The sequence below is a fragment of the Trichosurus vulpecula genome, chromosome 3 (assembly GCF_011100635.1).
Source record: "Trichosurus vulpecula isolate mTriVul1 chromosome 3, mTriVul1.pri, whole genome shotgun sequence".
Classification (NCBI taxonomy): domain Eukaryota; kingdom Metazoa; phylum Chordata; class Mammalia; order Diprotodontia; family Phalangeridae; genus Trichosurus; species Trichosurus vulpecula.
The window spans coordinates 441,660,386-441,673,960 of record NC_050575.1 but is presented as its reverse complement, the minus strand read 5'-3'; the positions used below and the strand labels follow the sequence as shown (position 1 = coordinate 441,673,960).

Genomic DNA, 13,575 nt, shown 5'->3' with positions numbered 1-13,575 from the left:
GCAAAACATATCATTTGGTGACATTCCTAAATATTGGTTTATGATTCAAATGTGATCCACCCCTAGGTCCCAGCAAGATAATCTCTTCAAACAATCATCCCAAAAATAATTATTAATAATTCAAATGTCCACCCCTAGAGCCTTGTATCCATTACATAGGATCAATAATATCATAATAATAAAACAACATAGCAAGGATAACACAAAATAAGTAAACATAGAACACTATCATCATTCCCACCCCCCTTGAATGATTGGGGCTCAAAATCTTGGGGTAAGGGGTGAAGGTCTCATTTTCCATAGCTTCTTCATGCTGAAATTGGATGTAGAGATGGCCCTGCCCCAAAAAGTCCCATTCCAGAGGTCAGTTCTTTAACAAGCTGGCAGGAATTCCAAGAATGCTATGTGCTTAGGCAGTCACCAGAAAGTGCAGGGTGCTTAAGCCTAAAGGAAACAGAACTAGCAACAACGTTAGCCAAAACAAAGGACAAAAAGAGTAGACAAGTATGGGCTATTATCCTTCAAATAAAATCATCTCAAGTTTGGTTGAGACTTCAGTTATGCAAAGATCCAACATCAGAGCCAAACTCAGTTAGGAAATGTTTCTTTTCAAAAGGAACATAATGAGGAAGCCAAGAGGATCCCACCCTAGATAGAGACTAAGATTGTCCTCTCAGCCTTTCCCCAGATGTACAAGGAAACACAATGGGAAAATTAAACTAAGAGGATCCCATCCTAGATAGAGACTAGGATTGTCCTCCCAGCCTTTCCCCAAATGTACAAGTTTTCATCCGTTAATCACACAAGGTCACCTTTCCTCTGAGTGGCTTATGGCATTTACCAGCATCAGCCATACCTGTGGAGTCTGTGAATCTATTATTATAACCAATTCACGGTAAAATATATGGTTCAGGGGTACGATTTGGTAATTATTTTCCCCTGAATAGACAACTGTTACAGTGTTGTCCTTCCCATGGGCTATGACTTCTGCAGCCTTTGGAATATCATCTGGCTTCCGTTTTACCCATACTTTAGCTCCCCATTTTATTCTATCAATGGAGCAAGACCCTTTTGCCCCTCTAGTAGTCATTTTGGGAGGAGGGTCAGTTTTCACAAAGGGTATTTTTTCACAGGGGATAATAATCACTTGAACTATCCTATCATTTCTACAAAATTGTACAGGTTTTTTATCCATATTCTGGAGTGTCACAATTTCTTTTTGATAATTAGAATCTATCACTCCAGCCAATACATGTATTCCTTGAGCCGCTGATCCTGGTTTAGGTAATATCCATCCAAAATGATTCTTGGGGATTCTCATACATACTCCAGTAGGGGTTTTTCTTATCTCTTTCCTATTCAATCTAAAATTCTCTATACAATGTAAATCATATCCTGCTGAACCAGGTTTTCCTGGACTTGGTAGTGGGACATCTTCCCTCACAGTCCAAAATTCAATGTTTTGGATTTCACATGTTTGCTGTTCTCTGATCGGCAGATTTGGGGTCATCATTCTGGCTAGAGGTGTACTCCCCCCTAAGGGCCTATTATTCAAATTACGTAAGGCAATAGACAAATTATCCTTCCAATGTCGATATGAATTATTAGAGCTTAATTTTTCTCAGCTGTTCTTTCAACAATCCATTCATTCTTTCAATTAGCCCAGATGCTTGTGGGTAATATGTAATATGATATATCCATTCTATATTATTCAACACACAATATCTTTTCACTTCTTTGCCCTTGAAATGTGACCCATTGTCACTTTGAATCTGCATTGGGGTTCCATAATATAAACTTACAATATCTAGAGTTTTACAGGTGTTTTTCTGAGTTGCGTCTTTATAAGGACAAGCCACTAGTACACCTGAATAGGTGTCAACACACGTACATACATACTTACATCCTTTATCCTGGGGTAGTGGGCCAATATAATCTATCTGCCAAATTTGGGCTGGAACTTTTCCCCTTGCTATTTCTCCAGTAACTATCCTAGGAAGAGTTCGTTCTTTTTCTAATTGGCATATACAACACTCCTCTGTTATTTGTTTTAAGAATGCATGAGAAATACTGATACCTCGATCCTGTGCCCATCGATGGGTGGCCTGGACCCCTAAATGGCCAGCAGTCTGGTGGACCCATCTTGCTAAGGCTGGGTCATCAGTTGGAGTCGGAGTAGGGACAATACATTCAGTAGCAATCTTTGCTAGTCGATCCGCATGTGCATTGTACTCACGTTCTGGTGTGGTCAGGGTTGCATGAGCATCAACATGAAAAACTGACAGATCTGTAACCAAAGACATGTCCCATATATTTTCCCATAACTCTTTACCCCAAACTTGTTTGCCATGAATCTCCCAATTCTGATTCCTCCATATGGGCATCCACGTAGCTAATCCATTAGCTACGGCCCACAAGTCAGTAAATATATGACACTGTCCTCCTTTCTCTGCTCTGATGGCCTGATGCACTGCCATCAGTTCAGCATATTGGCTACTTCCACCTATCCCAGAACTTTCCAGAGTTCGCCTTGTACAGGGGTTATAGGCTACTGCTTTCCAATGTCTCTTCTGTCCTAAATATTTTGCTGTCCCATCAATAAACCAAGCATGTTTCTTCTGTTCTTCATTTAGTCCGTCATATCCATTATTCCATTTCACTAAGGATGGTACCATCTGTTGCTTAGATTCAAGGGGCTTTTCATTGCTCTCAGTATCAATGTTCGCCACAGATTCATGTAGAGCAGAAACTCCATTTTTGCCTGCTCTGGACCTATTCTGAATATACCACTTCCATTTGATTATGCTTGCCTCTTGTGCATGTCCAATTCTGTGAGAAGCTGGGGTACTCATTACCCAAGTCATAATTGGAATTCTAGGCCTTAATACCACTTCATGATCCAGAGTTAGTTGCTCAGTTTCTACTAAAGCCCAATATGCAGCTAACAGCTGCTTCTCAAAAGGTGTATACTGCACTCCAGGTGAGGGCAGTTTCCTTGGCCAAAAGCCTAAAGGTACACTTCGGCTTTGTTGTTTTTCCACAGACTCCAATTTGCATAGTCATCTTGTACAGTCACTTGTAACTCCACTGGCCCATTTTGCATAGGCCATAAGTCTAGAGCTAATTGGATTGCAGCCTTTGCTTCCTCAAAAGCTCTACTTTGTTCAAGTCCCCAATCAAATTCATATTTCTTTCTGGTGAATTTATACAAGGGTTTTAAAATCTGTCCCAAATGTGGGATGTGGTGTCTCCAATAACCAAATAACCCTATGAACTTTTGGGCCTCTTTCTTATTGGTAGGGGTGGGAAAATCCTGGATTTTTTGTCGAGCTTGTGGGAGAATTTCTCGCAGTCCTCTATTCCACTGTATCCCCAAGAATTTTACAGTTTGAGCTGGCCCCTGAACCTTTGCGGGGTTGATTTCCCATCCTTTGCTTTTCATATCGTCAATTAATAATGCTAAACTCTCTTCCACCTCCTTTATATTCTTTCCCTGTATCATGATGTCATCTATGTAATGTGTAAGCTGTACACAAGGTAACTTTAATTCATCCAAATGTTCAGCTACAATCCTGTGGCAAATAGTTGGGCTATGAATATATCCTTGCAGCAGGCGTGTAAATGTATACTGTCGGCCTTGCCAAGTAAAAGCAAACTGGTTCCATTGCTTGGGGTCTATTGGGATCGTAAAGAAGGCATTGGCCAAATCAATAACTGCATACCAAGTCCCTTCATGTTTTTGTATTCTATCTATTAAAGTAACCGTGTCTGGAACAGCAGCATACAAGGGAGGAGTCACTTTGTTCAGCTGTCTATAATCTACTGTCATCCTCCATGTCCCATCTGACTTTCGGACTGGCCAGACAGGGTTGTTCCATTGAGTAGTTGTAGGGACTAACACTCTTGCCTCAACACATTCTCTTCTAGTGTTGGCAATTTCATCTTGCCCACCTGGCACACGATATTGCCTCAAAGTAATTATTTTAGAAGGTTCGGGCAAAGTGATTGGATCCATCTTGATTTTCCCCACTAAGACTGCATTAATGCCCATTTTCCTCACAGCAAATTGGTATTTCCCTTCGGGTAAATTTAAGGTCATACCCTACAATATGTCTATTCCAATGATGTATTCGGGAATAGGCACAATAACCACACTATATTCTTTCTTGGGCAACTGTCCAATTTTCATCATTAATTTAACTTGCCTGGCTGATATTTCAGTCCCTCCTAGTCCTGTAATGGTAATAGGAGTTCCATGTCTGGATTTCCATAAATAAGGGTGGCCTCGGCCCCAGTATCTATTAATGCCTCAGTTACCGTACTTGACCCATTTTTCCAATATATGGTCAAGTTAATGTGAGGTCTGCAATCCAGCCTGTGTATTTCCTTAATTTGGACTGGGGCTCGGCCTGTTCCCTAGTATTCCCTTTCATGTGATTCACTTGGGTTTGAAGGTTCAACATCTGTAGTATTTGCAGGAGCAGTTCTTATTTCCCTATCTCTCCTGTTATCAAGTCCTTTATCTCTATACATTCTGTATAATTCATTGGTTGGTATGCCATCTGTCATTTCAAAACCTACCCCTGCTCTCAATAGAGCAGTAAACATTTCTTTCCTTGTTACTCTCCTTTGGCGCCAAGTTTGCTGGTTATTCACCCTTCTCTCTCTCGAGGAGATCTATCCCTTCCCTAGTCACCTAAGTCATGTAACTGTAAAATCTTATTTATCACTGTTGTAAGACGGCTCCCTACTTCTCCAAGTAATAAATTCAAAATTAGTTGTTTATAAGCAGGGAGAGCTGTCCTAATTATTAAATTCCTATGAGGCAGTCCCATTGGATCATTGTAATATTTGTCTGCGGTTCCTATCATAATGGCAGTCTTCTTTACCTCCTCCTTTAGTCTCATGATACAATCTCTAAGTGAATACCAGGGTCTGTGCTCAGTGGGCCACATAGAATCAGTAGCATATCTCTTATTGCATCCCACAGCGGCTAACGCCAACAGAGTAGTCCTGCTATCACCATCTCCTTGCTGATGATGTTCCCTAAAAGCTTGTTGAACTAGAGGATCATGGCTGATACCTATGAATCTCATACAGTCTGTCCTATCTACTGATATTCCACTGGCACCTTGATCACTGAGTCTTACCATCCAAGATATTAATGGTTCTCCTATTCTCTGGCTGAATCTACTCAAAATATCTGTGACCTCTTGCGGTGAGAAATCTTCCTGAATTTCCCTTGTAACTGAATCTTCACCTCGGGTTTCTGTCTTCCTCCTTTGTATGGGTCGAGCCCTTGTCTGATTATTTAACCATCTCCTATTCTCTGTGTGAGGCACATCCTGAACCCCAGTAGTGTTTTGTGCCTCAGCCCCTAACGTTGTCTCATTTTCCCCCCACTCACTTCCTCTGCCACCATGGCTAGGACGAAGCAGGCAGTCAGGCTCTTTCTGGGCTGGGTTGGAATGCACTCTTGGCTTATTTGGTCTCCTGTTGCTCCTAGCCACATTAATAGAAAAGTTCTCATTTGAGTCAGTTTGGTCTCCTGCTATCTGAGATTCCCCTTCTTGCTGTGGGGTAGGAGTGCCCCCATGTCTTTCACTTAATCTCAATCTTTCGTATACTAGGCGGTAGGCTGATAACACTATCCAGCTTTGCCTAGATAGTGATGCCCCTGACTGAATCCCAACTTCTTGTAAACACTTTTCCAAATCCCTAGGATCTCCTCTCCGTAGCCTTGGTTCCCAGTTTTCACAGGGTCCAGCTTTTTTAGCCAATTCTTTTGCTAGGGAGGAATAAAATGGATCCTCCCATCCTGGGATATTCATCTCTTCCTCTGAAATTGTTCTGCTTCTAAATAGAGATCTTATACCTAGCGATCCCATCCTGGTCGCCAAATGTATTAGGAGGGCAGAGTTTATAATCTCAAAGAGGATCATAAACATGTCTGAAAGGTTCGGAACCGCCGGATATAAGAAACTCTCAAAGTAGAAGGCAGAAGAATCAAAAAATATATTTTTAGGCTCCACAGTAACCAACCCATGAACCAGCAACCCCATTTTGATATATTGATCAAAAGCTTCCAGGCCCAATAAGTACGCCTGGAAAGAGTAACCAGGAGGCTACAGAGAAGCATGATTGCATAAAGCAAAATCATGCTTCCCCCTCTATGGTAAAAAGATTACCCACTGGCCTGAAGTCCTTGTTCAGCTTCCTCCTGTAGGTCAGCTCTGCTACTGGCAGCTCCTGCTTCAGCTGTGGCTGTGGCTGTGGCTGTAGCTATAGCAGCCTCTGGCTCGAACAGGAGCTGCTTTTAACCATCCGGCTTCTGCGGGGGTGTAAGGTACGCCGGGGGAAAGCACAGGTTCTTTCCATCAGCTTAAGCAAGGTGAAGGGGTTGACCGGGAAAGCACAGGTTCTTTCCATCAGCTTAAGCAAGGGAAGCAAGGTGAAGGGGCCGACAAGCTTACTCCAGTACAACATACAAACAGCATTCAGTTCAGGGGAAAAAGCCAAACTAGTCAAGGGCACTTGTTGACTAAGTGCTAAGGAGCCCATTTTTGGTTGCCAACACACCTACCCAGCAAAACTGAGTAGCATGTTGCAAGGCAAAATATGGATTTTCAATAAAATAGAAGACTTTCAAGCTTTCTCAGTGAAAAGACTGGAGCTGAATAGAAAATTTGACTTTCAAACACAAGAATCAAGAGAAGCGTGAAAACAAAAACAAGAAAGAGAAATCATAAGGGACTTACCAAAGTTGAACTGTTTTGTTTACATTCCTACATGGAAAGATGATGTGTATGATTCATGAGACCTCAGTATTAGGGTAGCTGAAGGGAATATGCATGTATATGTGTGTATGTACGTATATAAGTAGGTATATATATATATATATATATATATATATATATATATATATATATATAGACAGAGGGCACAGGGTGAGTTGAATATGAAGGAATGATATCTAAAAAATAAAATCAAATTAAGTGATAAGAGAGGAATATATTGAGAGAGGGAGAAAGGGAGAGATAGAATGGGGTAAATTATCTCACATAAAAGTGGCAAGAAAAAGCAGTTCTGTAGGAAGAGAAGAGAAGGCAGGTGAGGGGGAATGAGCGAATCTTGCTCTCATTGAATTTGACCTGAGGAGGCAATACCATACACACTCACTTGGGTATCTTACCCCATAGGAAAGAAGGAGGAAGAAGATAAAAAAGGGGGGACAATAGAAGGGAGGGAAGATAGGGGGAAGAGGTAATCAAAAACAAACACTTTCAAAAAGGGACCAGGTCAAGGGAGAAAATTCAATAAAGGGGGATAGGTTAGGAAGGAGCAAAACATAGTTAGTCTTTCACAACATGAGTATTGTGGAAGGTTTTTACATAACGATTCGCATGTGGCCTACGTTGAATTGCTTGCCTTCTTAGGGAGGGTGGGGGACTGGATTCTCACCACCTAGCTGCCTGTTGCTCCACAATGATTGGTTCTCTGGGATCTGACAGAAAGCAACACCTGTGATCCAAGGGGCACTGCTGTTTCCAATAGTTAATAATTTAACTCCTCATTGGCAGGAGATAACACATTCCAAGAATGGTGGATGGCACTGCAGATGCAATGGAATCTAGAGATCACAAAATCAAGTGGTTCAGTGTGTCTGGAACATGGAGATAGTGAATGTTAAAAATGGGAAAGAAGGCCAAAGAGTTTGCAGTGGTAAATATATGATAGAGTATGAGTCATTTGGGCGTAAGAATGGCTTTTGCTTTGATTTTATGACTTTCTATCCCTAGCATCTAGCACAGTACTTAACACATACTAGGCATTTGCTACATGCTTGTTGTTGAAGAAATAATGTAGATAAATGCATGGAACACCTGCCATCACCAAAACTCTTGAGTATGTGACTATGTACATAATTACCTGTGAAATTATCTGTGAGACATCAGTTGAAATTTAAATGAATAAAATTTTAACCATTCTGAAAAAAAAGAACATGAAGAATAAAGCATTGTTTCCAATTAAAAACATAGAACAGATAAATGTAGGGTTTCAACCAGGGAACAGACTTGTGAAATGGAATTGGATAAAGGGAAGATGGAGTTATTCACTTATTAGGTGATTTTAAATTAAAGGATAACAAAGGTTAGTTAGAGCTGGTATACAGGTCCTGCTGAAAATTGCTATAGACGTAACTCAAGGAATCATTTGGTAGCTAGTGTGGAAGACAAGAACCCAGCAACACCTAGTGTAGAAAGTTAATTATGTGTGATTTTTTTGGTGGCTGGTCAGTTCAGTAGGGAGGGGAGGACAGAGTTACACAGATTGCCCAAGACCAGGACATAAGAAAATGAGATCAAGGGGACACAGGTTGTCCTCTGTCTAGGGACCACAATAAATGGGGGAGAGGAGCAATGAAGCTTGTACTATCTGACCAAGTGTATGTTGATGTGTCTCTGGAGCTTATAGGCAAAAAATAAAGTGGGGAGAGGGAGAGGGAAAAGGATAAAGGTCAGGTGTAGAAAGGAGGAAGAAAGCAAGTAGAATATCAAAGCATGTATGATGTGCAATAAGAAAAAAAAAAAGCAGGGAGGTATGTCTTGTAGAAGGAAGGTGCCAGAAAGCACTTTTTCCAAAAGAGATAGATTTGTCTGAAATCTTCAGTGTGGGGTGAAGTATAACTCAAGAGAAGATCCAAAGAAATTAATGGAGTAAAGGAACAAAGGAAGTTAGAATTCTGGGCCCAAAGAGAATGACACCACTTTCCAGAAGGAAGAAAGGTAAGCCTGAATGAAGGAATATAGAAGACAAAGAGTTAAAGAGACAAAAGAGCAAAGAGTATAAAGGAAGCTTTGAATCAATAAATAAAATTTCACAAATATGGAGAGAGCATAGAAAAAAGCATGAACATGGTAAAAAATATGATAAAGTAGGGCAAAAAGTCATCTTTGAAATAGTTAATTGAATTGTTTGATAAGAGAAATTGATTGTGATTTCAGGACAAGAAACAAGTCTGTATGACCAAGGGAGAAGATAATTTTCCTGAAGGTTTGGATTGGGGAAGATTTCTTCATACTTCTCAAAATGGGAAGAAAACTAACCTTGGGCAGACTCTTTTGCTTAATGTATGAGATCATGGTTAAAAGACATATCCAGGGGCAGCTAGGTGGCATAGTGAGTAGAGAACCAGTCCTGGAGTCAGGAGGACCTGAGTTCAAATCTCGCCTTAGACACTTAACACACTTACTAGCTGTGTAACCTTGGACAATTCACTTAACCCCAATTGCCCTGCCTTTCCCCCTCCACAAAAACACAAAACAAAACAAAACAAAAAAAACAATATCCAAGTGGAAGCAATTTGGAAAGGGAAACAATTCAGATTTCTGAATGCATGAAGAAGAGTCAATAACTCAGTTAAATTTTCATGTTTCATCAGTGACATTTGTGCCTAGTACATATATTATTGCATGAATACTGGGCATTATTATGTCTGAATCCCACCAGTAAGCCAGTCAATAAGCTCTTATTAGGTACTTCTTATTTGCCAGGCACTGTGCTCAGCACTGAGGATACTAGGGAAAAAAAGAAGCCAACGCCTAACCACTCGATTTCTAATTCCCGTTGCTCTCAATGTCTCACTCCAGATCTACCCTGTCATTCAAAAGTCTTCTTTAGAATGTTTGTTTAATAAACTGAATTGAATCTTAAAATTCCCTTCTCCACTCCTTGCATGTTCTTGCTCTCATTGAATCCTGATTCTGTCCCAATGACTCAATCTCCCTTGTCACCCTTTCCAGTAGTAAGTGCAATTTCATTCATACAATATTGCCCCTGCCACTTCAGCCAATTGTACTAGGGAAGTAAAATATTCCTTGATTCCCATTACCAATACAATTCTCTCCTTCTATGACTATCACTCAGTAATCTCTTCTCTTTGAGATTACCATCCTAATAAGACTCCGGTAACTGTTATTTATATACCCTCATGAATTCTCCTACCTCATCGAGTTCATGGCCTTGCTGACAATCTCTGTCTAAACACCTCCCTCATACTTGGAGCTTCATCTTACTTAATAATAAATAGTCCTTCGAACATAGTAAATTGTTATTTCAGTAATTAATTTATTTCTTTTGACCTACACCTCTATTCCATCTCAGGTATTCACAGGGATGATAATAATCTTTTTTAATTAATTTTTTTAATATTTTTAGTTTACAACACTCATTTCCACATGATTTTGAGTTCCAGATTTTCTTCCTCCCCTCCCCCCCAAGACTGCATGGAATCTGATATATCTTCTACATATAACTTATTTGAACTTATTTATACAATAGTCAAGTTGTAAAGAAGAATTATGAGCAATAGAATGAATCATGAGAAAGCAGAAGCAGAACCAAAAAAAAGATAAAAGAAAAGGAAAAAAAAGAAGAGCAGTGTGCCTCAATCTGTATTCAAAATCCATAGTTCTTTCTCTGGATGTAGATAGCTCTTGCCAACATGAGTCCTTTGGAGTTCTCTTTGAACCCTGTGCTGCTGAGAAGAGCAAAGTCTATCAAGATTAGTCATCACAGAATCCGTGTATCTGTGGTTGTGTATAATGTTCTCCTAGTTCCGCTCCACTCACTCAGAATTATATCGTGTCAGTTTTTCCAGGTTATTATGAAGTCTGTAACTTCCCCATTTCTTATAGGACAATAATATTCCATTACATTCATATACTTGCTCAGCCGTTCCACAATTGATGGGCATCACCTTGATTTCCAATTCTTTGCTACTATAAAAAGAGTCACTATAAATATTTTTATACATATGGGTCCTTTTCCCACTTGTGTGATCTCTTTGGGATACAACCCTAGAAGTGTTATTGCTGGGTCAAAGGGTATGAACATTTTATAGCCCTTTGGACAGAGCTCCAAATTGCTCTCGAGAATGGCTGGATCAGTTTAGAACTCCACCAGCAATGTAACAGTGTTCCAATTTCTCAGAATACTCTCCAGCATTTATCATTTTCCTGTTTTGTCATTTTAGCCAATCTGACAGGAAAGATGTGGTACCTAAGAGGTATTTTGATTTGCATTTCTCTAATCAGTAGTTATTTAGAGCATTTTCATATGCCTGTAGATATCTTTAATTTCTTCCTCTGAAAACTGCCTGTTCATATCCTTTGACCATTTCTAAATTGGGGAATGACTTGTATTCCTATGAATTTGGCTCAGTTCCCTGTGTATTTGAGGGATGAGGCCTTTATCAGACATACTAGTTGTAAAGATTTTCTCCCTATTTTCTGTTTCCCTCCTAATCTTGGTTGTATTGGCTTTTTTATACAAAGCTTTTCAATTTAACTTAATCAAAATTATCCATTTTGCATTTTGTAATACTCTGTATCTCTCGTTGTGTCGTGAATTCTTTCCTTTTCCATAAATCTGATAGGTAAACTATTCCTTGCTCTCCCAAATTGCTTATAGTATCAGCCTTTATTCCTAAATCATTAACCCATTTTGACTTTATTTTGGTATATGGTGCAAGATATTGGTCTATTCCCAGTTTCTGCCCTACCATTTTCCAATTTTCCCAGCAGTTTTTGTGAAATAGTGAATTCTTAGCCGAGAAGCTGGATTCCTTGGGTTTGTCAAAGAGTAGATTTCTATAGTTGTTGACTTCTCCATCTTGTGTACCTAACCTATTCCCCTCATCCGACTCTGTTTCTTAATCAGTGCCAGGTATGTTTGAGGATTGCTGCTTTATAGTACATTTTAATATCTGGCATGGCTAGGCCACCTCCCCTAACATTTCTTTTATTAATTCCCTAGATGTTCTAGAGCTATTGTTCTTCCAGATGAATTTTATTATTATTTCACACAGCTCTCTAAAATAATTTTTTTGGTAGTTAGATTGATATGGTGCTGAATAAATAAATTAATTTAAGTAAAATTGTCATTTTATTATGTTAGCTCAGCCTAATCATGAGCAAATAATATTTTTCCATTTATTTACATCTGACTTTATTGGTGTGAAAAGTGTTTCCTAATTATGTTCATATAGGCCCTGGGCAGGTAGACTCACAAATATTTTATAGTGTCTAGAGTAACTTAAAATGAAATTTCTCTTTCTGTCTCTTGCTATTGGAATTTGATAACAATGTATAGGAATGCTGAGGATTCATGTGGGTTTGCTTTGTATCCTGCAACTTTGCTAAAGTTATTTATTATTTCTAGTAGGTTTTTTATTTGATTCTCTATGATTCTCTAAATAAATCATCATATCATCTACAAAAAGTGATAATTCAGTTTCTTCTTTGCCTATTCTATTTTCTTCAATTTCTTTTTCTTCTTTTATTGCTACAGCTAACATTTCTAGTATCAAATTGAATAATAGGGGTCATAATGGACATCCTTGTTTCACCCCTGATCTTATTGGGAATGCATCTAGCTTATCTCCATTACAAATAATGGTTGTTGAAGGTTTTAGATAGATGCTATTTATAATTTTAAGGAAGGTTCCATTTATTCCTATGCTTTCTAATGTTTTTAATAGGAATGGGTGTTATATTTTGTCAAAGGCTTTTTCTGCATCTCTTGAGATGATCATATGGTTTCTGCTAGCTTTGTTGTTTATGTGATAAATTATCCTGATAGTTTTCCTAATATTGAACAAGCCTTGCATTCCTGGAAATTTTTTTTTCTTTTGAAAAGGGGAGAAAGAGCTTTATTGAGGGAAAAGAGCAGTGAAGGTGAAGGCGGGGTGTTGTCAGAGCCACGTGGAGGGTTCTAAATCCTTTCCTGCAGCCCAAGGGCGAGGGTGGAGGACGGCCTCTGGAATGTACCTCTGGAGACACCTGGATCATAGTGTCAGAGCTTTAGCATTTCCAAGCAAAGCCGTGGGGAAATACACACTTTTGAATATGTCCAAGGTCTGGGCAGAGCCTTGGCCTTGGCCTTGCTTGGAATCCCGGGGGAACTGCTCAGGAGATCATGCAGCCTGCTTTCTCCTTATACGGATTCTTGTCTTCCGGGATGCCCTTCACCAGTAGGTCTTCGCCACAGCGCGCCTAGATGTACTTCTTCATTTCTTCGGAACACTTGGAAACCTGCTGCCTCTGCAGCTTCGCCTCCTTCCGGAGCTGCGCCACCTCCATCTTTAGCTTGTCCTTCTCCGAGAGGTCTTCGACGTGGACTGCGGGCATCTTCTCTCTGAGGTCACTTAGCTAGTTAGTAGTACAGTCACGTTAGGAAACCAGGATCTCTGCTGCCAGCGCTCTGCTTACTACACTGCCAGTCTGGACCCCGGGCCCAAGAGCAGGGAGGAAGCAGGTCAGAGGCTTGGAGCTGGGTTTCTTGTTCTTTTTGTTACATCTGGGCTTTGTGTGTGAATCAAGCAAGAGGATGAGGCCCTTTGGGAACCCTGGTCCCCTATCGGGGTCCTCCTTCCCTCTCGCCCCAGCCTCCACCCCTGGAATAAATCTTACCTGGTTATAGTGTATTATTCTCATGATAAGTTGCTGCAATCTTTTTTCTAATATTTTAATTAAAATTTAGCATCAATATTCATTAGGGAAATTGGTCCGTAAT

General features: G+C 39.9%; 1 pseudogene; it reads right to left on the bottom strand.

The window, feature by feature from the left end:
- Positions 1 to 12,968: 12,968 nt before the first annotated feature.
- Positions 12,969 to 13,281, bottom strand: LOC118844646 (annotated as a pseudogene).
- Between the last annotated feature and the right edge of the window lie 294 nt (positions 13,282 to 13,575).